Here is a 25394-nt window from a genome sequence, read left to right as displayed (position 1 = left end):
AATGCTCAGTTGCCCAAAATTAAATTATGGGTTTTTATTGTCCCCCATTCTGAGTTTTAGCACTTTAAATGTTCACAGGTGGGTGAAAACATGGGGGGCCAGACAATGGTGGTGGGGTGTGATGATGCGGCTCTGGCGGGACCCAACTGAGAGTGCCAATTCAGGACAAATTGCTAAAAACAGGGCAGTTACAGCCCAAGGTTGGGGGTTTTCCGCCTCTAAGGCAAACCAAACCAGCCAGACAAAGAGGACTTCGGTCTCACCCCACTGGTTAATCACAAGTCACACAAGCAATTCCCTAAGACACTCCAGTTTCCCAGTATCACCACCAGTGCCACTTGTTATGGGGACAAATGGTTATGAAAACCAATACCCCAATAAAAGAAAAAAGGTTCTCCTGATCCCAAAGGACCAAGCCCCAGACCCAGGTCAATATACAAATCAGATCTTACCCACAAATCACGCTGTTGCCAATCCTTTAGAATCTAAAATCTAAAGGTTTATTCATAAAAGGAAAAAGTTATAGATGAGAGTTAGAATTGGTTAAATGGGATCAATTACATACAGAAATGGCACAGTTCTTGGATCAGGCTTGCAGCAGAGATAGAATAAACTGCAGGTTCAAATCAAGTCTCTGGAACATCCCCAGCTGGGATGGGTCATCAGTCCTTGGTGTAGAGCTTCTGTTTGTAGCGAAGTCCCTCCAGAGATAAGAAGCAGGATTGAAGACAAAATGGAGAAGAGGCATCAGCCTTATATAGTCTTTTCCAGGTGTAAGAACACCTCTTTGTTCTCACTGTGGAAAATTACAGCAAAATGGAGTCTGGAGTCACATGGGCTAGTTCCTGCATACTTTGCTGAGTCTCAAGGCATATTCGCCTTCTCTCTATGGGTTCATTGTATAGCTGATGGTCCTTAATGGGCCATCAAGCAGGCTAGGCAGAGCTAACACCAGCTTGTCCGGGATGTCACCCAGAAGCATAGCATAAGTTTGAAATATAGACAGTATAGAGCCAATATTCATAACTTCAACTACAAAATTGATACACACATATAGACAGCATAATCCTAACCAGCAAACCATAACCTTGTCTTAGACACCCCATTTGACCCCGTTTATACAAGATTTGGGTGCCACTACAGGACCTTGGTTGCAATAATGATCTAGATGGTCCCCGATTATATCAATAACGTCACATGGGGTCTGACAATAATTATTTAATGACAGTAGACACTGAGATTCAAAAAGCGAAAGCTTTATAACCATTAAAACACAAATTGTCAACATCGTATGTCCAAATACACAAAGTATAAAGACTTAAATCAAACTGTAGTAAGTTCTCAAGCCGCATTTTTCTTGCTTTGCCTATCTGTAAATTTCGATATTATCGATGTAAATGTGTTTTTGTCAGTATGCGTGTGCTACAGTGAAATCAATGACACGTATGGATAAAAATCTAATCCTTCCAAGTCTACGCAGACACCAGAATGAAGCTGCACTGACTTCCTTGCCATTACTCCTGATTTATTCCAGAGTATGTGAAGGCAGGATCAGGCCCTGTTGGCCTGTTTTTCAAAAGTGCTGAGCACCCTACCTCCCATTCAGCTGGATTTATGAATGCTCAACTACTCTGAAAATTACATTAGTGAGCTTGTCAGGGTTCCTTCCCCACTCTCAACTCTGGGGTACAGATGTGGAGACCTGCATGAAAGACCTCCTACACTTATTTTTACCAGCTTAGGTTAAAATTTTCCCAAGGCACAAGTTCCACCTTGTCCTTGAACAGTATGATACCCCCACCAAGTGATTTAGACAAAGCATCGTGGAAAGGACCACTTGGAGTTCTATTCCCCCAAGCCCTGCACCCCCTTTCCTGGGGAAGGCTTGAGAATAATATCCTCACCAATTGGTACAGGTGAACATTGACCCAAACCCTTGGATCTTAAGAACAATGAAAAATCAATCGGGTTTTCCAAAGAAGAATTTTAATTAAAGAAAAGGTAAAAGAATCACCTCTGTAAAATTGGGATGGTAAGTACTTTACAGAGTAACAAAAGTTTCAAAAACACAGAGGATTTCCCCTCTAGGCCAGACTTTAAAGTTACAAAAACAGGGATACACCTCCCTCTTAGCACAGGGAAAATTCACAAGCTAAAACAAAAGATAATCTAACACATTTCTTTGCTATTGCTTATTATTTCTGCAATACTAAATGCTTAGTCCAGATATGCTTAAGGACAGTGGTTCTCAAACTTTTGTACTGGTGACCCCTTTCACACAGCAAGCCTCTGAGTGCAACCCCCCCCCCTTATAAATTAAAAACACTTTTTAATATATTTAACACCATTATAAATGCTGGAGGCAAAGCGAGGTTTGGGGTGGAGGCTGACAGTTCATGACCCCCCATGTAATAACCTCATGACCCCCTGAGGGGTCCCGACCCCCAGTTTGAGAACCCCTGCTTAAGGAGATGTATTTTTCCTGCCCTGGTTCCTTGCTGACTCGAAGAGAACCAAACAAAGACACAAAACAAAAACCTTCCCCCACAGATTTGAAAGTATCTTCTCCCCTTATTGGTCCTTTTGGTCAGGTGCCAACCAGGTTATCTAAGCTTCTTAACCCTTTACAGGTAAAAGAGGAATTAACCCTTTACAGGGTAAAGAGGGATTTTATGCTACCCTTAGCTGTATGTTTATGACAGAGCTGGTGAGCGAGGGGCCTGATTTTGGTATGGATCGGAGTTTCCTTACGTTTGGGGTTGTTTGGATTGAGAGTTTTGGTCCACGCAGACTGTAGAAACAAGTGCCAGCCACAAAGTTTAGATCCAAACTTCCCAAACCTTGCTGGCCAAAGGTTGAGGTTTTGTTCCAAGTCCCTACCTCTAGTTCTGGTTCATGAAAACATCTAGGTGCAGCAAAAAATGACTTGTCTGAGGTTCCCTGTGGTTCCCTCAAGATGGCTTGAGTTCCATGTATGGCTCAGATTTAGCTTCAGGACCCGATAAAATTACTGGAGAAACAAGTGAGCCAGGTGGGCCTTGCGAAATGTGTGTGTTAAGTGCATTCAATGTTCCTTCTTATTTCCTTCCTCCAGTCTGGGAACCTGGAAGATCACGGCCAGGTATGAAGACTCCCCTCAGCAGACCTTCAGTGCGCAATTTGATGTTAAGGAATACGGTAAGAATCCAGCACCCACCGCGCCCAGGCTCAGGGAGCGGGTCTGTCTCTACTCTCCTGACACCATCTTGGAGCAGACTCTCCATTCGGCTTGGCTTTGCTGGCAACCCACCCTGTCCTACAGGCTCAATGTTCTCCTCTTCCCCTCTCGTTTCTCCAGTGTTGCCGAGTTTCGAAGTTATATTGGAACCGTCTGAGAAGTTTTTATACATCGATAGCAATGAAAACTTCACGGTTTCTATCACTGCGAGGTGGGTCTGTGAGAGGGTGGAAGGGATCAGCTGACTGGGGTAGCAACCACAGGTTTTAGTGCAGAAAGAAACCAAAATCTTGCATCACTTTGGGAATGTTTTCCACTAAATGTGGAAAAAATGGTTTTTTTCATGAAGAGCGTCCTTTTTCCATGGAAAATTCTGTTTGTTTTTTTTCATCCAAAAACCAATGTCCAAAAATGGAAAAAAAAATTGTCCGAAAACCTTGTGATTCAGAAATGTTGGTGCGGTGCCTCATGGGAGTTGCCATTCGGGTGCTTCATTCTTCTATTCTTCTCCATAGGCTGGGCTTGCCAGCTGAACTTGAACTCCCATAATGCACCATAGCCATGATGGTCCACTTCTCCTTACCATGCTGGATCATGGGAGATATAGACCAACCAAGGAGCTGGGCCTATAGAGGAGAATGGTGGCACGAGGCCATAATATTCAGCAATAGGTTTTCTTGTGGCTCCTCTTACCCATCCTTATCTCCTCTAGGTACCTATATGGGAAAAAACTTGATGGCAATGCCTTTGTCCTCTTTGGGGTGAAGGTGGATGATGAGAAGAGGAGTATCCCGCAGTCTCTCAAGAGAATCTTGGTAATTCCTGTTCTCGGCTGTGGCGGGGGGGAGAGGGATTCACGCCTCCTGGGAAACTGCATGGGTGAGGTCATGAAACTCCCTCTCCCTTTCTAGATAGAAGATGGAGACGGGGAAGCAACGCTGACCAGAGAGATGCTGCAGGCTCGGTTTCCCAACCTCAATGAACTGGTTGGCCACTCGCTCTACGTCTCTGTCACCGTTTTGACAGAATCTGGTGAGCATCAGCAATAAGTGCACAGCCAAGTGCTTTATTCCCGGGGTGTTCCAGACCGGTGCCGAGTGCAGTTCAAGGTGTTGATTTAGATGCATAAAGCCCTATCTGCTTAGGGTTCTGCAGATCTTAAAGGCTGCAGGCCAGATTCTTACCTCATTCGCTCTGGGGTAAACCTGGTGTGACGGGTTGCTCCCCCCTCCAGGGTGCCACCTGATGTATTGGGGTATCACTGAGCCTGCCTGTTCCACCAGCCTGGGCTCCCTTACACTGTCCTGCTGAGCCAGGCCCTCTCAAGCCTCCTCCAGCACAGACACAGGTAGGGACATGCCCAGCTGCAGAAAGACAGACACTGAAATCAGCACTGCACGGGAAGGCTTCAGCTAAGGAATTTCCCAGAACTCAAGTGCACACCCCCTCTGGAGTGTAAACCCAAAATTGTACTGTCTTCCACTGCACAGAGAACTGTACAGTGTAAGCTCATGAAATTTGCCCCCTCCCTCAATGTGGAGGACGATATGCACAGCTTTTTGCTCCCCAGTTATGAATTCCACAAACTGGTTTTAGAGAAAACAAGTTTATTAACTATAAAAGATAGATTTTAAGTGATTATAAGGCATAGAAAACAGATCAAAGCAGATTACCCAGCAAACAAAACAAAAACGCAATATAAGCTTAGATGCTAAAGACACTGGTAACAAGCAGTAATTTCTCACCCTAAAGGTTGTTTTAGGCAGATTGCAGAGTTTCTTGAAGGCAAGCTGCTCTTGCTTGCAGCTTCAAACTCTAGGTATTTCTTTCACAAGGTGTCTGGCCTGAGTTCAGTCCTGTCTTCCCCAGATCAGTCTTAGGTGTTTTCATCAGTCATCTTGGGCGGGGATTCAGTGAAGAACCGACCCTGATTATTTCACTTCCCTGCCTTAAATAGTTTTCACATATGGCAGGAATTCTTTGTCTTCCAGTTTGATTCCCACCCCCGGCCAGTGGAAAAGTATTAATTTTATTATGGAGTCTAGTATCAGGTGACTTAATCACATGACCCTGCAGCCATAACTCAAAGTCAATTTGCAGTGTTTGAGGAAGATGGGCGATTACCCTCTTCAAAGACCTACTGTTCTCCCTAATAGTCTATTGACTTGTATCCAGCTAGCCAGCCAGACTGATTGTATTTTCTCTAGTGGGCGTTCTCCAGGTGCAAACACTTTTGTAGTACAGATGTATAGTCAATATTTCTAACTTAAGATACAAAAATGATACATGCATACAAATGGGATACTCATATTCAGTAAATCATAACCTTTCTCATCTTGCATAAAACACATCTTAGTTATGCTGTAATCATATAATAACAATATTTCTGTGAAGAATATGGGGTGTAGTGTCACACCTGGAATAACTCCAGATTTACACCAGCGAAAGTAGCTTGAAACAGTTGGCCCTTTGCTTTCTGTGCATTGCACCTTTCCATTTCTAAGAGCTCCGGGTCAGCTCTTAGGGATGGTCTAGGCATACTTACTCCCGCCTCAGTGTGGGGGATGGACTAGATGACTTCTTGAGGTCCCTTCCAGCTCTACATAGCTATGATTTCTAAACGTTCCCTGCAGAGGGAGCAGCCATTCTGTTCCGAGCAGCTGTAGCTTGTTACAGATGAAACTAGTAGCTGAAAGCCTGTGCCATTGCACGGGTCTGGCAACTGGACCAAGTAATCCAAACAACCAATGACATTACTGCATGCAGATTAGTAGTGGAGTAAAGGTGGTGATTGGTTGGTTGAGTTGTGTCTCATATCACAATGGTCTAGGACTCTTGGCATGGCACATGCCTTACTGGAGCTGTACACCAGGCTGGTAAAGTCAGAATGGCTGGAGACTTAAAAATTGGCCAGTAACAGACTTCAAATCCCAGTGATGATTGAACCTGGTGATATTGTAACTAAAAAGAGCCGTTCTCTTGCTCATATAGCTGCTTCCATCACTTCACACAGACGCAACAGACGTTCTAGGCTTAAGAGTGGTACATGGACAGAGTGACAGTCCTGGAATATTATTATATAGATAGATACACACACACTGTGCTCTCTCTCTCTCCCCCCCAGAGAGTACCCCAGAGACTTTGTTTTTGTTTTTTCTTGTTGCATCTTTAAAAGCTAAAATAAGTCATTTTAGCATGAAAGGGACTGATTCTGTTTTCACTGCTACAGTGCCACTGACTACAGGGGAGTTATTCCTGATTTATACTGGCGTGAGAACAGAATCAGGCTCAACGGCCTGCAGTAATGCCAGCCCCAAACATACAAAAATCAGTCCCCCCTCTCCCAAAATCACGAGATCATATAAAAATAATAAAATTTAGGTGCTTTTCTTTCCCTCATGGCTTTTGAGGCATTAGATCACACTTGGGAAATGTTTTCAAGCTTTTCTCTGCAACTAGGAGGGTTAGAAACTTATTTCTTCTTTTAAACGACAGCTGAGATTCTCATGCCATATGGTGATTCTAGCAGCTGGGTCTTGAAGACAAGGAATTAAAACAGGAGACTCATGATAAAATCACAAGAATCAGGAGCACTGAATCAACATCTGACCATGGCCTATTCCTTGTGTTTTACCCTGGACCTTAAGGACAAAATCTGTATTGCCTCGCTCAGTTTTAATTGACCCATGGCTTCTCTCTGCAGGCAGCGACATGGTGGAAGCGGAGAGAACCGGAATTAACATTGTGACGTCTCCCTATCAGATCCACTTCACAAAAACACCCAAGTACTTCAAGCCGGGGATGCCCTTTGAACTCATGGTAATATCTCTTCTTCTGGATCATGCCCACTGTTGCCTGAGGTGTATAGACAGGAGAGAACTATGGGTACTAGGGTGATGAGGGTGGTATAAGAACTTAGAATAGAACAGAAACAAAGGGCCACATTCTGATCTCAGTTACAGGAACCTAATTCCAGTGTGACTCCACTAAATGCAATGGAATCACTCTAGATTTACACCAGACTAACAAGAGCAGAGTCTGGCCCAAAATCTGACAGCAAATACAGGGTGTGGAATGGCACCTAGCTACAGGCTTGGCCCAAAATGTGCCCTGGGGTCACTCGTGTACTGCGAGATAATATTCCCTGGACTGTGTGTTAGTTGCTGGTGCTTCAGGCTTTTCTGACTGTAGAGGGGAATTGGGCACAGGTGAGGAGTTCCAAAGAGGGAGGGTATTTGCAGAAATAGGGGGCAGAGGGACCATTGTGGATAGGAGGATGTGGGGGAATTTCAAAATTGACACTGACAGAATGATTCTTCTCCCAGCGAGTTAGGCTGCATTACAGGGGGAGAAATATTATGCTCCTAAAATTCGGAACCAATCAGCATCAGTCTTCTTGTCTGCAGAGAATATGGTTTTGTGGTCCCACACTCCTCTGGGGCTGAAGAGTTTGTGAAGGGAATTTAGTATTTTTCTGTCAGCTGGCGCATCAGACTATAAATGAGCAGAGAACTGAAGCAATTATCTTTGGCTGCAGACCAAACGTGCATGACCACAGTAGTGAGCAGGTTAAGTCCATTTCTTATCTGGATATTTGCTTTACATACAGTGGTGAATGAGATAAACATAAAAAGGAGTCAAAGGGCTGAACCATAAGATCCATGCAAGTAGCTGTTTGTTTTTCTTGTGTACATGGGGGTAATTTAATTGCACCGGCTCTCTGAATGCTTAGGGCTAACCTGGATGCTCAGATTTTATACTGTGCGGAAATTTGGGGCTGGAAAGATCTTAGGTCCGAGGTGCTGACTTTCTGATTTCCCAGGGGGTGCTCAATCTCTGCTCTGCCCCACGTCCCGCCCCCGCTCTGCCCTGCCTGATCCTCCCTCTGCCCCCACACCAGCACCTCCTGCCCACTCCTGAACTGATCCTCGGCGGGCGGAAGGCGCTGGGAGGGAGAGGGAGGAGCTGATCAGTGGGTCCTGACGGTGGGTGCTGAGCACCCACTATTTTTTCCTCAGTGGGTGCTCCAGTACCGGAGCACCCACAGAGTCGGCACCTATGCTTAGGTCGTTAGAGGTAGTGCAAAATACATTCTTGGGGAGAATACTTGATCTTCTTAACTAACCCCCAGCTGATTTACGTAGGACAGAGGTTGGTGAATGTTCTATTTCAGTCAAAGCCCAATATGTAAGGGTTGGTTTCAGAGTAGGAATGAATTCATGTCGGCTACTAAGGTTATGGTTGGAGCAACAGCGTAATAAATTTAAAACTTTAAAACGCCCTTGTCTTTTGCAAGGCCATTGATCTCTGCAGTCTTGAGGGTTTTCAGACCCAGGTCTAGTCAGCACTCGAAGGGTACGTCTAGACTGCAGTCACGGGGTGCGACTGGAGCTCTAGCTGACATCCCTGAACTAGCTTCCATCACCTAGCTTGGGTCCAGGAACAGTGAAACCGCGGCAGCGCTAGCTATACAAGCCCACCCTGGACCCTGGACAAATACTCACGGGGCTAGCCCGCCCTGATGCTCACGCTGCCTTGTTTCACCGTTCCAGGACCCGAGCGAGTGAGATTAAAGCTAGTGTGGGTACGTCAGCTCGAGCTGCGTTCACACCCTGTGACTGGGTAACGCCAACCACCAGGGTCTGTCAGCGGCCAGGATCGAACCTGCAATTTCTGGAGCTCAATACATGAGCCGCTACTGCATGAGCTAAAAGCCACATAGCACTTAGCTAAGGCTGTAGTAGACTCATTAATCGCTAAGTGATCTAGGTGCCACTAGAGGAGCACAGGGCACCTCAGCCAGCCGGCACGGCGTGGGTACAATTGCAGCCTAGACATCCCCTAAGTCAGAGTGTGAAAACTTTAATTAACCTCAGAGTTGAAGATATTTGTAACCAACTGGATACGACAGATGTTAGCGCAACAAATATGTCTCCCTGGCTCCCTTATTTAAAGAGCATCCATAGATTCAAGAAATATTTGGAAGTCTTGACTAACTGGCTTGACTACTCCAAACAACTCTACTCCCATCCACTTCCTGCGTGTTAATTGCCACTTGAGAAATAAATGGCTATCTCCAATCTTGGCTCAGAAGCCTTTTATCTCATTAGCTCAAAAAGCAGAATATTTGTTGGCAGTGATCCTGTTTTGGTTAGATGGGCAGTTGCCTTATTTGCCTGGGGCCAAAACAAGAAAAGACTAGTGTGAAATTAATTTCCTCTCTGGCCTACATGAATCAATTTATTCCTAATTTTTGTATATTGTTTTGTTGGGTATATAAAAGTGTAAACTGAATTTAGGAGCAGGGTTGAAGTTGTGGTTTTTATATTTTTGTATGCTTGTAGTTTTTAAAATGTGTGTGCATTTTGTGGTGTGATACAGCAGATCACTGAGGCCCCATTCCTCAAAGTTATTTAGGTGCCTAATTCCCATTGAAATCCATGGAAGTTAGGCACCTAAATACCTTTGAGGCTATGGACCTGAGATGCTGTACATGCCATTTGATTTGAAGTTAGGATGCGGGGAGCGCTGCATCCCTTATTCGATGCATCCCTTTTTGATCGTGCCCCTCAGGTCTATGTCACAAACCCCGATGGCTCTCCAGCCCCCCGTGTCCCAGTACAGGCTGAAGGATTCCAGTCGGCTGGGTCGACCCAGGGAGATGGAACTGCCAAGCTGATTATAAACATGCCCGGGGATAAGCAGCAGGTTCCCATCACGGTGAGTAACCTTCAAACACTGAGGCTGGGCTAAGTACTATATGCACCCAGAGGGCAATGCCCTGTTGGTGGCGTTCACTCCCCTCTCATGCACTAAGCAGGAGGATAACTGAACTCTGTGCATTCCATCTGTGCCTGGGGTCAGTTTTCTGTATGCCATTTGGTTTTGGAGATGCTCCGATCACCATGTAACCAGTGCTCCATCGTGGGGCCAGAAGAGATCCCAGAAAACATTGACATGGGCATAAGCAGGTCCAGATTAGTCCCCTTGCCACACTGAAGGTACCCACCATGCAGCAAAGGAGCTTGTAGACAGCGCATGGCTGCTGAGTGTGAAGACCTGTGAGGTGACACCAGGCTCAAGCTACAAAGCCCGAGAGAACACTGGATCTATCTGTGTCCGGCCGCTTCAGGAGAGAGTCCCTCTTCATATTCATCTCCCCCCTCCTGCAAGGGGCAAGGCAGGCTCCTCTGTTCAGGGACATGTTCTCTGACAGTCCAGAAATCTGGAGTCCCAGCAGGACTGTGCTGAAGCAACGGGCCAGTTAAAAGTGGCACTTGGTGTTTCCCTGAGGTGTCATGCCTAGAATGGCTGTTAGCAGCAGAATCCACCAGCAATGGCGTCTCAGGGAAGGTTCTTTGCTATTGCTCATGGTGTGACCCAGCGTGACGGGCTATAGACCCTAAGCTCACTCCCAGATTCAACTAAGATTTTATCTCCACCGCCCCTGCAGGTAAAAACTGCCCATCCCAACCTCCCAGCAAACCGCCAGGCCTCTAAGTCCATGGTGGCTGAAGCCTATCAGTCCCAAGGAGGGTCTCAAAACTATCTCCATCTGGCGGTGACGGTTTCTGAGCTCAAACCTGGAGACAACTTAGCTGTGAATTTCCACCTGAAGAGCAACAATCCAGCTGTTCTGAACCAGATCAAGTATTTCACCTACATAGTAAGTGCTGCGTCCCTGGGTACTGGGATCTCCTGGAATTTAAGCATCATCTGAGTTTCCACATGTCCTTTAATATTCCCACTGCATGTTAAGGAGAACCTGTAGCAGAGAATTCTTCCCAGTCAGGCAGTATATGCCCATCTGAAAAGTTGCAAGTTGCAAGTGACCGTCTCTTACTAGTAGAAAACAGGTGGATGGGAAGATTCATGGAATCTGAGTCACCCATTGTGTTAACTCTTGTGGCCTTTAACAATCCACGTCTCATGTTTCCCTGTTAGATCCTGAATAAAGGGAAGATCATTCGTGTAGGGAGACAGGCCAGGCAGGAGGGACAAAATCTGGTGACCATGTCCCTGCCCATCACTCCAGACCTCATCCCTTCATTCCGCATCGTGGCTTACTACCAAGTAGGAAATTCGGAGATCGTAGCAGACTCGGTCTGGCTGGACATCCAGGACACTTGCATGGGAACGGTAGGTTGATAATCAAGTTGGCCTTCTACATGTTAATTCCTATGATGGTGTCATTACGAGGAAGTTTTTCCTAGCCTGACTCTCAAACGGGACTCTAAAAATGGCACCGTGGTGCTTCACATTGACTGTCTCCCAGGAAATTCTGGATCAGATTTGATTGGTTTACACGTACAAAGATGTTCCCCAGTCCCCACAAGCCAATGCTGTGAACCCACTCTAGGATCCGGGAGTCAAGCTGAGGTTCTTTCTAGCTCAGCAATAAAGACGCTGTGGATTGTGGATTGAAGTGGATGGAGCTATACTGGCTTGTTCCAGCTGGGTATCTGGCTTTGTATCTGCACCACAATTAGCCATTTTGCTGATGATGTTGTCAGGGTTCCCTCCCCACTCTGAAAAAATCCAGGAAAAAGGGCCACTTGGAGTCCTTGTTTCCCCAAAATATCCCCCCAAGCCCCTTCACCCCCTTTCCTGGGGGGGCTTGAGAATAATATACCAACCAATTGGTTACAAAGTGAGCACAGACCAAACTCCTGGGTTTTTAGAACACTGAAAATTAATCAGGTTCTCGAGAGAAGAATTTTATTTAAAAAAAAAAAAGTAAAAGAACCACACCTGCAAAATCAGGATGGAAAGTAACTTTACAGGGTAAATAAAAAGATTTAAAACACAGAGGATTCCCCTCTGACTCTGCTTTCCAGTTACAAAACAGGAATGAAATTACCTCTTAGCATAGGGAAAACTCACAAGCTAAAACAAAAGATAATCTAACTAATTTCCTTGCCCTTACTTACAATTTCTGTAATTTTAGATCTATCGTTTCAAGTATCTTTTCAGGAGATGGGTTACCTGCTTGGTCTCTCTCTCTCTGTCCAGAGAGGGAACAAGAAAGAGAGCACAACAAAACCTCTCCCCCCCCCAGATTTGAAAGTATCTTCTTTCCTTATTGGTCCTTTTGGTCAGGAGCCAACCAGGTTATTTGAGCAACAGAGGGTCCTGTGGCACCTTTAAGACTAACTGAAGTATTGGAGCATAAGCTTTCGTGGGTGACTGCCCACTTCATCAGACGCAAGGGATGCTTTTTACAGATTCAGACTAACACGGCTACCCCTCTGATACTTGACAGGTTATTTGAGCTTCTTAACCCCTGTGACAAAGTTCCTCCTCTGCCTTGGTGGGTTCTGTGCTTTCTGGTGGATTTGCTCACCTCAGAGGTTTTCGGCAGTCCTCAGTTTGGCTCCTTTTGTTAGTAGCACAAACCTGCCGTTCATTCAGCTAACTTCATCACTGGCCAGCAGGGGGAAAAGGAGGAGAACAATCCCCTGCAGTCTCTGCTGGCCCACCTAGTGGGTAGGGGAACAGGCCAGAGACCAACCCCTCTGGTGGGACCCACAGTCCAGATCAGCTCCTCTTATATCACATAGGGAGTTGGGGGAGTGGGAGGGGGGAAACCCGGGCCCGCCCTCTACTCCAGGTTTCAGCCCAGGGCCCTGTGGATTGCAGCTGTCTTTAGTGTCTCCTGTAACAGCTGTGTGACAGCTACAACTCCCTGGGCTACTTCCCCATGGCCTCCTCCCAACACCTTCTTTGTCCTCACCACCAGACCTTCCTCCTGATGTCTGGTAACGCTTGTACTCCGCAGTCCTACAGCAGTACGCCTACTCACTCTCAGCTTCTTGCACGCCCCTCACTGACTGCAGTGAGGTCCTTTTTAAACCAAGTGCCCTGATTAGCCTGCCTGTCTTAATGGATTCTAGCAGCTTCTTAATTGGCTCCACGTGTCCTTATTAGTCTGCCTGCCTTAATTGGTCCCAGCAAGTTCCTGATTGTTCTGGAACCGCCCCGTTACCTTACCCAGGGAAAAGGGACCTGCTTCATCTGAGGCTACTGTCTCTCCCTTCGATCACTCTCCTGTAGCCCTCTGCTACCTGGTTGCTGGCTGGCTAGTGGACCCCCCCCCCCAACCCTCCGTTCTTCTTCGAGTGATTGCTCTTGTGTATTCCACTGTAGGTGTAGGTGTGCATGCTCACCACGTGCACCGGTGTCGGAAGTTTTTCCCTTAGCAGTACCCGTAGTGGGGGAGCACCGCTGCGACCCCTGGAGTGGCGCCTGTATATTGCGCCATAGAGGGGGCTGCGTGCTCCCCCTACCCTCAGTTCCTTCTTGCCGCCAGTGAAGGTAGTCGGAACTTCTGCTCCAGCAGTTGCTGTAGCTTCTATCCTTGGTAGTACCTCGATCGTTACTAGTTCTGCAGTTAGTAGCCTGGCCTGGGGCATGCCCCGAGCCCCAGGCTTCAAGTCATACGACTCCTGTCGCAATTCCATGCCCAGAAGCGAGCAACACTCCGAGTGTCTTCGCTGTCTGGGTGAGGCTCACACAAGTGAGCGGTGTAAAATTTGCAAGTCCTTTAAGCCCCGGACTAAACGCGAACGCGAGATCCGACTATGGGCCCTACTTATGGAATCGACATTGGCCCCAGCACCGGCGCGCCAACCTGACCCGGAGCCGGGCACCGCGTCCTCGTTGCGGAGCGATGCCCCATCCACCAGTCGGCACCACTCCCCGGCCAAGAAGCAGGGCAAGTCCCAGCGACGCCAAGATAAGGACAGCGGTGAGGCCGGACTTGAGTTGGCCAGCCCACGATCCCCGTCGGGACCCAGACCTCTGACTCGTGCGGAGTGGAGTAGTCCGGCCCTGTCTGCGCGTGCCTCCCCGCCGATAAGGGTTCCTTCCATGCCGGAGGCAGCCCAGGCGGCGCGCGACGTCCTCGTCATGCCGGTACCGAGCGGGCCGCCAGAGCTGGGGCCCCGGTCCCGAGGGAAGCCGCCGTTGGGTGCCCAGCCCTCACTGGCCAGGTCGGTTATCGACGCCTCCACTCAATCTGCCGAGCCCTCCCATAGCCCCCGACAGACCTCTACTCCGTTGTTGGGGTCGCCTGGGAGCGAGTCGCCTGAGTCTTCCTCGACCCAAAGGGGCTGCAGGCGCCGGGACGGAAAGCATCAACGCTCTTCGTCCAGTGTTAGCAGGTCTCGACGACGACGGCACCGCCGGTCCTATCGCGATGATCGCCATGGTCGGAGTGCATCCCGGCACTCACTGGCACCGCGGCGTTGTACCCGGAGTCACCGACGGGACTCCAGGGATACTACCTCCGACGTCTACTTCTCGTTGTCGTCGAGGTCGAAATCCCAGGGCAGGACCCGACATGGACGGCAGCGGTTGAGCCGCTCCTACGGCACCGTGTGCTCCTCGGCCCCCAGCCATCCTTCCCTGGGCCGCATCGTTCCCCAGGAACAGATAACCCTGGTGGGACTCCAGGCGACTCAGTGGCAAGGAGCGCCATGGCAAGGACAGTGGTGCCAGTGGGCACCGTCACCCCAGGCGCCCACACCGCTGAGGCCCCGCTCCGTGGCTGGGGCATCCCAAGCCCACTCTGCGTCCCTGCCTCGGCACCGAGAGCAGTCCTCGGGTGCCGCACCACCGGCACTGCACCCAGACCCGGACGCGGAGTGCAGTCTGCTGGCACTGCCCGATGCACTAAGGGCCGTCCCGGTCGCCCCGTCGGCACCAGATGAGTCCATAGCGGCACCGCCTCCTCCTTCTCAAGAGGATTTCAAGGCGCACCAGGAGCTCCTCCAGCGTGTAGCCGCCAATCTACAGCTGCAGGCGGAGGAGATGGAGGAGCCATCGGACAATTTGTTCAATGTCCTCTCCTCCTCGGCACCGGGCCGTGTGGCACTGCCGCTTCACCAGGGGGTGGCCAACATCTCGACTGGCCTATCGCAAACCCCGTCCTCTCTTCCGCCCATCTCTAAGAAGGCAGAACGGAAGTACTTCGTGCCAACAAAGGGGCATGAGTACCTCTATACTCACCCCACCCCGAACTCATTGGTGGTGGAGTCAGTCAACCACCGTGAACGGCATGGTCAGCCCGCACCAACCTCTAAGCATAAGGAGGCCAGGAGACTGGACACTTTAGGAAAAAAGGTTTATTCCTCTGCCAGTTTCCAGCTCAGGGTGGCAAACCATCAAGCCCTCCTGAGCAGGTTTGACTTTAACTTGTGGGGCTCTTTGCCAAAATTTGAGCCCTCCCTCCAAGAGCAGGACAGGAAGGAGTTCAGGGCGCTGCTTGCTGAGGGTGCGGCGGTAGCGAAAGCAGCTCTCCAGGCTGCCTCGGACGCAGCTGACACGGCGGCTCGTTCAATGGCCACAGCGATCTCCATGAGACAGGCGTCGTAGCTTTCCCTGTCGGGGCTGTCAGTGGAGTCCCAGGCTCTGATGCAGGACCTGCCATTTGGTGGCAAAGCATTATTTGCAGACCAGACAGACACCCGTCTGCATGGGATGAAGGACTCCCGCACCACCCTGCAGACACTCGGTCTGTATGTCCCGCCAGCCAAGGACAAGCCCAGACTGCAGCCCTTGGCTCCCCCTGCATGGAGCAGATACGAGCCCCCACCCAAGAGGCCTAGGGACAAGAGGCACAGATCTCAGCATCAATCCCACTCGGCCCCACGCCCCGGACCCTCGAAGGGCAAGAGGCAGGGCAAGAGGCGTTTTTGACTGTTTGCGGGGGGCCACCCGGCCTGTTGCCAGGGAACCCCCCACCCAGTTAATAAAGTTGGTTTTTTGCAACCGTTTATCTGCCTTCAGGGTACATTGGTCCCGTATAACGTCGGACTGGTGGGTCCTCAGTACCATCTCCGAGGGGTACAGGCTGCAGTTCGTTTCAACCCCACCGCACCACCCTCTGCCCAGGGATGCCCCGTGGGACCCGGAGCACGCCCTTCTGTTAAGTAAGGAGGTGACTCGCCTCCTCACCTTAGGCGCGGTGGAGAGGGTACCTCAGGAATTCCGGGGCAAGGGGTTTTACTCACGGTATTTCCTGATCCCGAAGGCGAAAGGCGGGCTCAGGCCCATCCTCGACCTGTGGAATCTCAACCAGTTTCTGGTTCGCTGCAAATTCCGTATGGTGTCCCTGGCCTCTATTGTCCCGTCCCTGGACCCGGGAGATTGGTTCGCAGCCCTGGACCTCCAGGATGTGTACTTCCACATCCACATATTCGAGGGCCACAGGCGTTTCCTCCGCTTCCTGGTAGGGACAGACCACTACCAGTTCACGGTCCTCCCCTTTGGTCTTTCTACGGCCCCCAGGGTTTTCACCAAATGTATGGTGGTGGTCGCAGCCCACCTCAGGAGGAATGGGCTGCAGATCTTCCCCTACCTGGACCACTGGCTGCTCAAGGGCAAGTCTCAGTCCCAGGTGCAGGTGCAGATGGAATTCCTGCTAGACACCTGCACGAGTCTAGGCCTCGTGGTAAACGAGGAGAAATCCATGTTAGCCCTGATTCAGTGCATACATTTCATAGGGGTGCAGTTAGACTCGCTGGTGGCCACGGCCTCCCTCCCCCGGGACAGGTTCGAGGCGCTCAAAGGTCTCATCGCCTCGGTCACGGCCTTCCCGGTGACAACGGCACAGATGTGCCTTCAAATCCTAGGCCATATGGCAGCATGCACCTTCGTGGTGCGACATGCAGGGCTCAGGATGAGGCCCCTCCAGCTTTGGCTGGCTTCCCACTATTCCCAGGCCAGGGACGGCCTGGACAAGGTCGTCACGCTGCCACCCTATATAGTGGCCGACCTGCAATGGTGGTCCCTCCCGGACAACATGCTCCAGGGTATCCCCTTCTGGGAGCCCCCTCCCTCACTAGATCTGGTATCGGACGCTTCAGACCTGGGATGGGGAGCCCATGTGGGGAACTTCAAGACCCAGGGCAGATGGTCGCCCTCGGAATTATCCCTGCACATAAATATCAGGGAACTCAGGGCAGTACGCCTGGGGTGTGTGGCCTTCCGCCAGCACTTAGGAGGGAAGGTGGTCAGAGTCCTCACAGACAATATGGCCGCAATGTATTATATCAACAAGGAGGGGGACACACATTCAGTGGCCTTGTGCCAGGAAGCCCAACTCCTGTGGGAGTTTTGTATAGCCCAAGACATCCTCCTGAGGGCCTTTCACCTGCCCGGCAAGCGCAATACGCTCGCAGATCACCCGAGCAGGTTTTTCTCCCAACAACACGAATAGTTTCTACACAGGGAGGTGGCCAGGCGGCTCTTCCTATGCTGGGGCACTCTCCAGGGCTGGGCTGGAGTAAGATGCTTATTTTTGGCCCCTGAATTCAGCAGATGTGACTCCAAATGCCTATGGGGACCTGATTGTGATGTAACTACAATGCTACGCTGCTGTAACTCCATTAATTGCTCCTGGTTTATACCAGTGTAAGATCAGAATTGGGCCCAAGGAGCAGATCCATTACAGTTCAAACTTCTTTGTAGATTTCCCAGGGCTGCCTGAGGGACAAAGTCACCTTTCCATCATGGCCAGAACAATGGGACCTCATGGACATTGGGTCCGATTCTGCTCTCAGTTTACACAAGCATGAATATGGAGTAACAGCACTGAAGTCAGTGGAGCTACTCCAGATTTACACAGCTGCCCCTGAGATCAGAACCAGGCTTTTGGATGCTCAAGAAACATGAGGTCTGACGTCCTTTTCTCCTATGTTTTGCAAAGGAGGGTTCTTAGCTGCTCCCTCTGCTTTAAAACAAAACCTCTCCCTTCACTGTCTTTCATACAGCTAGTGGTGACCGGAGCTACCGATGAAGACGGGGGAATCCATGAGCCAGGAACTGAAATAAAACTCAAGCTGGAAGGAGACTACAAAGCTTATGTCGGCCTGGTGGCCGTGGACAAAGCGGTCTACGTTCTGAACAAAAAATACAAAATTACACAATCTAAGGTGGGGCATGAAAGATGTTGGTTGTAACTTGTGATGTTTTATAGCGGGAAATGCAGCTCGGCTTTTGTCCTTGCTTGACACTCCAGGATGGCGAAAAGCGAAGTGAGCCGTTTGTTTGCAGACCTGCTGCTTGGGGTGTGAGCTTGACTGTACTTTAACTGAGCTGGGCCGGGCCAGGTCAGTACTTGGCTGGGAGACACCCAGTGAAACCAGGGTGACACCCAGGGAGTGCTGTTTTGGACACACTAAAGGACACCCTGCCCTTTGGACAGTGTTCACTCTGATGGTGCTGGGCTGTAGGGAGCTGTGCGGGTGATGCAGTAGGGGGCGCTCTCCCTTCAGAGGCGGTTCCCACCCCAGTGCCCATGGTGGTGCTGTACATCAGGGAGTGGGGGTGTGCTCAGGAGGGGGCGCTCTCCCTCCCCCAGTCAGAGCTGAACCCAATGCCCCAATGCGGCGCTAGGGGGCGCTGTGCTGCATTGAGTGGAGTGGGGACTCAGCAGGGGGCGCCGTCCCCTCCCAGTCAGTGCTGAACCCAATGCCCCAGTGCAACATTAGGGGGTGTTGTGCTGCAGGGAAAAGTGTTAGTGACTCAACAGAGGGTGGCTTTCTTCTGAGTCAGCGCTGGTCCCCGGGCCCTATCAAGGTTTTAGGGGACGCAATGCTACTGAAACTGCCATTTCTCAGCTGAGATATCAAACAGAGGTTCTGGTCATTAAATGTCCTGTGACCCTTTCCACAAGGGTCAGGCCCCGGGTGCTCTGGCTGAATTCTAATTTGGGTATTTAATTTCTCTCTGCCTAACATCCTCCTCTGTCTGGGTTCAACTGGCTGCATAATTCTTTCTTTCTCCTAAAATCGGTTGTGTGGCTGATGCAGAATGGCTGTTGTGCTCCATCCCAGAGGTGGACGCATTTCAGTGGGGATTGAGTTGCAATAAATCCTTTACTTATGGCTCAGATTTTGCTTTCATTTACACTGCTGCAAACACGGAGCTAGTCAAAGGAAGTCAGTGGAGTTACTGCAGATTGCACGGTTGTACCTGAAACCAGAATCTGGCTCGGAGCCTGTATAATGCTTTGGGATCATGCTGGATGGCACCGTATAAATGGGAAGTGTCATTGTTAACAATAATCTCTCAACCATTGTGTTTGCACCTCACAGATCTGGGACTCCGTGGAGAAGAGTGACATTGGCTGTACAGCTGGCAGTGGAAAGAACAATCTGGGGGTATTTACGGATGCTGGACTGGCCCTGGAGACGAGCAATGGGATTTCCACAGTCCAGAGAACAGGTATCACTCTATAGAGCTGAACGGTCGCCATGAGCGATGGAGACAGGGAGGAAAGAGTCAGCAAAGCAAGGCACAGTGACCTACGCCATGAGCCCGGGGTAGGGACATCAGTCTAGCAGGGCAAATCCCACTGGAACGGCCTAGGAATGGAAATGTTGGGGTTAAAGTGGGAGATGAGAATAAGGTCCTGAATTCCCACTGGCCCCCACCTATTAAAAGAGGGATTAATTTTAAGGATGGGATGGTTCCGAGGAGGGGATTCAAAGAGTTTCTCTTCTAGTCCACTGGGTTTCTCCCACTTCCAAAGTATCTTTCTTCCCCCTGGCCTGGAAGGGACGGGCAGATGGCTGGTGCTTCTCTCTGACTCTCTCTGTGCCCCAGGCTGCAGGCTTTTGGGGGCAGCGCGCTAGGAAGGAGGAAGGAATGAAGCCTCCTTCTCTCTCCTCTCTTTCTGGTTGCCCTGGCTGGCTGAGCATCTGCCCAACAGCTCTTATGTGGCTCCCACCGGGACAGGAAGGAGCAATATGTTAAGTGCCAAAATGGCTTTTCTGGTTTTCAGATTTCCCCCTAAATCAACGGGGTTCCGCTCATTGAGCCCTAGACCATTCTCGGAAATTTGGGAACTGACCGGATGCGGTGTTCGAAAGTTACCCTGTTACATCCAGACAGAGACATGGCAGCAAGTTGAGTGTAGGGCCTCACTCGGTGGGTGGGTTTTATTTTCTGTTTCTCACTTGCTTTTGCAGATCCAGAGTGTCCCCGGCCAGCAAAACGCCGGCGTCGCTCCGTTCAGCTCACTGAGTATAAGGCAATCAAAAGTAGGTACTAATCAGGGGGTTTGCTGTCCTTGGTCAAAGCAAGCATGCAAAGCAGGAATGTGATTCCCTAGTATGACCAGTTTCACCCTGCTACAGCCTCCTGCCAACTGCATTACCTGTAACAGGAGATGAGGGAGTCTGGATAGACTTCCATATGAGGAGAGATTGGAGATTTATAGAGGGGATGTGATAGAGGTATAGAAAACAATGAATGGTAAATTGCTCTTTGGGGCACGGACCGTCTCTCTGTTCTGTGTTGGTAAAGCCCCCAGCACTGTGGGGTTCTGGGCCATGACTGGGGACCCAAAGTGCTACTACAATTCATATAACAACAACAGGTACAGTGTTAAATTACCCATATAAGCACAAGGAGACACTCAACCCATCTGAATGGTTTCTAATTAAGAATTTATAAAAAGAACTATTTTCATACACGATGCATAATTAACCCATAAAGTACTCACCACCACAGGATTGTATTGAGGCCAAGAGCCTAGCAGGATTCAAAAAAGGATGAGCCATTTACATGGAAAAGGAGGATGTTCACCATTCCATAGGATAGGATTTTTTAAGAAGAGCTATACATCCTCATGCTTCAGGGCATGAGCCAACCTCTGACTGGGGTCTGGAAGAAACTTCTCTGTGGGCAGGTTATTCCACTATGCGGTTTCTTGCACCTTTCTCTGAAGCTGCTGGTGCTAGTGACTGTGAGAGACAAGATACTGGATTCGACAGAGCAGAGTGCCAGTTCCTATGTTCTTTCTTTGGCCATGTCTAGCAGTAAATTAATGACAGAGAGAGAGAGTGAGGACTAGAAGAAGTGTGGTAGGAATGATCTTCTGGCTTTTACATTTCAGCGGCAGATTACCAGGACCGGAAGCTGAAGAAATGCTGTGAAGACGGGATGCATGAGAACCCCATGGGGCACAGCTGTGAGAAGCGGGCTGGGTACATCCTGGATACAGATGAATGCAAGAAGACCTTCCTCGATTGCTGCAATTATATCAAGACCATATGGGACAAGCTGCAACAGGAGCTCCACCTGCAACTTGCAAGAAGCAAGTACCAGAGTTTCAATATCACTCAGAGGAGCAAGGCTGGGGGGATTGTTAGACAAATAAGACCGCGGCACATGAAGCAACCCTGCTCATGTTCACAGATCCCCCCAGGGGGAGATGGGCATGAATGCAGTGGCAACAATCCTGTTAGTGTTGCACCATGTTGATATGGGGACCCAGATGAGTCAGGGTAATAACCTCTTCACAGGTCGCCGCTGAGGTTTAACCTTTGTTTCTAAAGCACAGTCCTCTACCACTTGAGCTAAAGGGGTAACTCCCCTAGCTAGGAATAGTAGTAGGCACTTACCCTTTGCAGAATATCCAGTAGAGGGCACACATGTAGCACTGAGCCAGTGGCTTATACCAGTGTTATAGGAGCCCAGAAAAGGCTAGCTCATGGGGGAACAGCAAGGCAGGCATGGAGAGGAGAAGAAGCCTGTGGCTTCCCCTCCAGCCGTTCAACCACACTCCAATTCATGCTTTTCTGGGCTGGCAGCATCAAAACTTGGCAACATAGGTCAAATCAGGGATGCTTTCAGGTCAGTTCTAGAGGAGGCCAACCCCCAAATCCTTTCAGATTTGCCCCATCCCAATCAATGTCACTGCAGAGTCAGATGGTCTGTGATTTGACTTTCCAGGTGACTTGGATGAAGATTTCATGTCCGATGAAGATATCACCTCAAGGAGCCAGTTTCCAGAGAGCTGGCTGTGGCAAGTGGAGCAGCTGACTGGGAAACCAAATAAACTGGGGTAAGAGCATGTGGCCGTGTCACTCCATTCATCAAAGGGCCACATTCAGACGTGGTATGGTGTAGCTCCCACTGAAGTCAGTGTCTCTTCACCAGCAAGATCCCCAGTGGAGCTGGGTGGAGTATTTGCCATGAATTAGGTCCATCATTCAGCAGCTGATCCATATTTATAGAGTCACGCCTAGATTTTAAGGCCAGAAGGAGCTGTTAGATCATCTAGTCTCACCTTCTGCATAACAGAGACCAGAGAATTTCATTCAGTTACTCCACTTTTGAGCCCATATTTAGGTACCTAAAAGAACTGGCCCGACTTCCAGAGGTGCTGAGCAGCCAGCGGTATCCCCTGGCTTCAGCCCTAATGAAAAACCAGGCTGCTGATTTAGGTGCTAGAATATGGATGTAGCTATCTGGCTATCTAGTGTTGACCTTTTATCCTTTTCAGGAACCGTTCCTCATTTCTGTTTGTTATTCAGGGTGTGTTATTGGATCGACAAGTCACGTGATATTGATGGTGCTTTCTAATTGGATGTGTGATAAATGAAGGATGGGTAGCTCCCTTTTATGGACACCCAGCCAGCCAGTTAGCTATAAACTCCCTCTTAGTAGCTGTTCTCTACTTGCTTTTCCTGTAAAGGGTTAAAAAGTCCATAGGTAAAAGGAAGGGAGTGGGCACCTGACCAAAAGAGCCAATGGGAAGGCTCAAAAATAACAGGAGTACTTGTGGCACCTTAGAGACTAACAAATTTATTAGAGCATAAGCTTTCGTGGGCTACAACCCACTTCTTCGGATGCATATAAGTAATGGGAAGGCTAGAACTTTTTAAATTGGGAAAAAACTTCCCCTTTGTCTGTCTGTGTTGTTCTCCCAGAGCGCAGAGACAGGGCTGGAACTATGCTGTAAGAGCTTGAGCCAGGTATGAAAAATCATCACATCATACCTAGAAACTACTCATTTGGAACCCCAGATATGTAAGCAGATCAGGAAATGTCTAGGAAGACGCGATTAGGTTTATCTCTTTTATTTCTTTATGGCTTGTGGACTCTTCTGTGCTAACCCCAGGTGCTTTTGTTTTGTTTGTAACCTTTAAGCTGGACCTCAAGAAAGCTATTCTTGCTTCTTAATTTTTGTATTTCCTCTTTTTAAATCTAGCAGTAGCCTGAGTTTTTAGATGTATGTGTTTCTTTTTTTTAAAATAAAGTTGACTTTTTTAAAGGATTGGAGTTTTTTGTGTTAAGAGGTTTGTGCACACGTTGTTTAATTAGCTGGTGGCAACAGCTGATTTTCTTTGTTTATGTTCTCAGCTGTCCCCCAAAGGGGGCGGGGTGAAAGGGTTTGAGGGTACCCCATAGGAAGGAATTCCCAAGTGCACCTTCCTGGGTTCTCAAAGGGGTTTTTGCACTCGGGTGGTAGCAGCATCTACCAATCCAAGGTCAGAGAAAAGCTGCAACCTTGGAAGTTTAATGCAAGCCTGGAGTGACCAGAATTAATTTCTAGAATCCTTGCTGGCACCCACCTTCTGCACTCGAAGTGCTAGAGTAGGAAATCAGCCTTGACAGGATGGCTGAACCATTGTAAATGAGGCGCTGGGCCAGGCCCCTCTCCACTGGAATGGAATATAATTCCCCTCCTTGGAATTAGACCTGGACACTAGAATTAATATCCCTACCCTTGAGACCTTTAAAACAGGTCGTGTCCTGTGGCTGGTGCAAAACTTGGACCACTGAGTTACTCCCCAGAGATTACTCTGTATTTTAGTGGGTGGGTGAAGAAGGCTTTACCATGAACCTCAGTCCTAAGATAGGAGGATCCTACACCCTTAGCTGGGGAATGACCTTGAGTCCTAGCTCCTTCCTTCTGTAAAAGACTTCGTCTTTCTCTTTCCATGTAGAATTTCTTCCAATACGACGTGTATTTTCCTGAAGGATTCCATCACCACCTGGGAAGTCCTGGCTGTGAGCCTTTCAGAGACCAAAGGTGAGGAACACCACAAGCTCTCCAGAGAACAGGCAGAAAAGCTAATGGGGAAAAGAGCCTAGGCCACAATGGGCCTTGAAACGTCACAGTGAGATGGAACAATCGAAGAGACAGCAGACACATTTCAGGACTAAAGTATAAGTCCCCCTGTCTCTGACCCTGGGTCTTTTCCCATTGCAGGGATCTGTGTGGCTGACCCCTATGAGATAAAAGTAAGGAAAGATTTTTTCATTGACCTCCGGCTGCCCTACTCTGTCGTGAGGAATGAGCAGGTGGAAATCCGGGCTATTCTCTACAACTATCAGAACAAAAACATTAAGGTAAGCTCACCGCCTCATGGGGCTCTGCAATGGACCTGAGGTGTCAATGCTTTGACAGACAGCCAAACCAAAACAAAATGGTGGAAAGCTTGTTCTTCTAGGGCCTGATCCCTTTGGGGCTGGACACCCTTGACTCCCATTGATCTTGTTGGGTGCTCAGCCCCTTGAAGGATCAGGCTATGGAATCCACCCAGTTAAGAACATAAGAACGGCCATACTGGGTCAGACCAGTGGTCCATCTAGCCCAGTATCCTGTCTTCCGACAGCGACCAGTGCCAGGTACTTCAGAGGGAATGAACAGAACAGGTAATCATCAAGTGATCCATCCCCTGTTGCCTATTCCCAGCTTCTGGCAAGATTGCATGATATAGAGGGAGATTAAAAATGCCCTTCTGGCTGCCGTTCTTCTCTGGCTGGGCATCAAATCTGTGAGTAGGTACCAGATTTGGAGCTTTCTGCTGACTCACACCGGTAGGCAGACCAGGTGAGTCTCATTACTTCCACTCAGGAACACCACAGGCTGAGGGCCTCTCAGAGGCAGGACAGAACTAGAGGGGGAGGAGGGTCCTGAAGGGCCTCTCAGGAAGGAGGTCAGGATACAGTCATGTGCTTTGTAAGTACAGTCCTGTCTGTTATTTATTAAGATTAAAGGCAAACTCCAGTCAGAGGGTATGTTTTGGATCAATGCCCTACAGCAGGGGTAGGCAACCTATGGCACGTGTGCCGAAGGCGGCATGCGAGCTGATTTGCAGTGGCACTCACACTGCCCAGGTCCTGGCCACCGGTCCGGGGGGGCTCTGCATATTAATTTAATTTTAAATGAAGCTTCTTAAACATTTTAAAAACCTTATTTACTTTACATACAACAATAGTTTAGTTATATATTATAGACTTATAGAAAGAGACCTTTCAAAAACATTAAAATGTATTACCGGCACGCAAAACCTTAAATTAGAGTGAATAAATAAAGACTCGGCACACCACTTCTGAAAGGTTGCCAACCCCTGCCCTACAGTGTCATGGTGTG

The 25394-nt window shown here is 49.0% G+C and overlaps 1 pseudogene; it reads left to right on the top strand.

The window, feature by feature from the left end:
- Window positions 1-25394, top strand: part of LOC135891780 (complement C3-like) — a 91691-nt pseudogene that overhangs the window by 24108 nt on the left and 42189 nt on the right.

This window comes from Emys orbicularis, chromosome 19, assembly GCF_028017835.1.
Source record: "Emys orbicularis isolate rEmyOrb1 chromosome 19, rEmyOrb1.hap1, whole genome shotgun sequence".
Taxonomy (NCBI): Eukaryota; Metazoa; Chordata; order Testudines; family Emydidae; genus Emys; species Emys orbicularis.
Note: the sequence above shows the minus strand (reverse complement) of the source record. Positions and strands in the feature narration are given on the sequence as shown.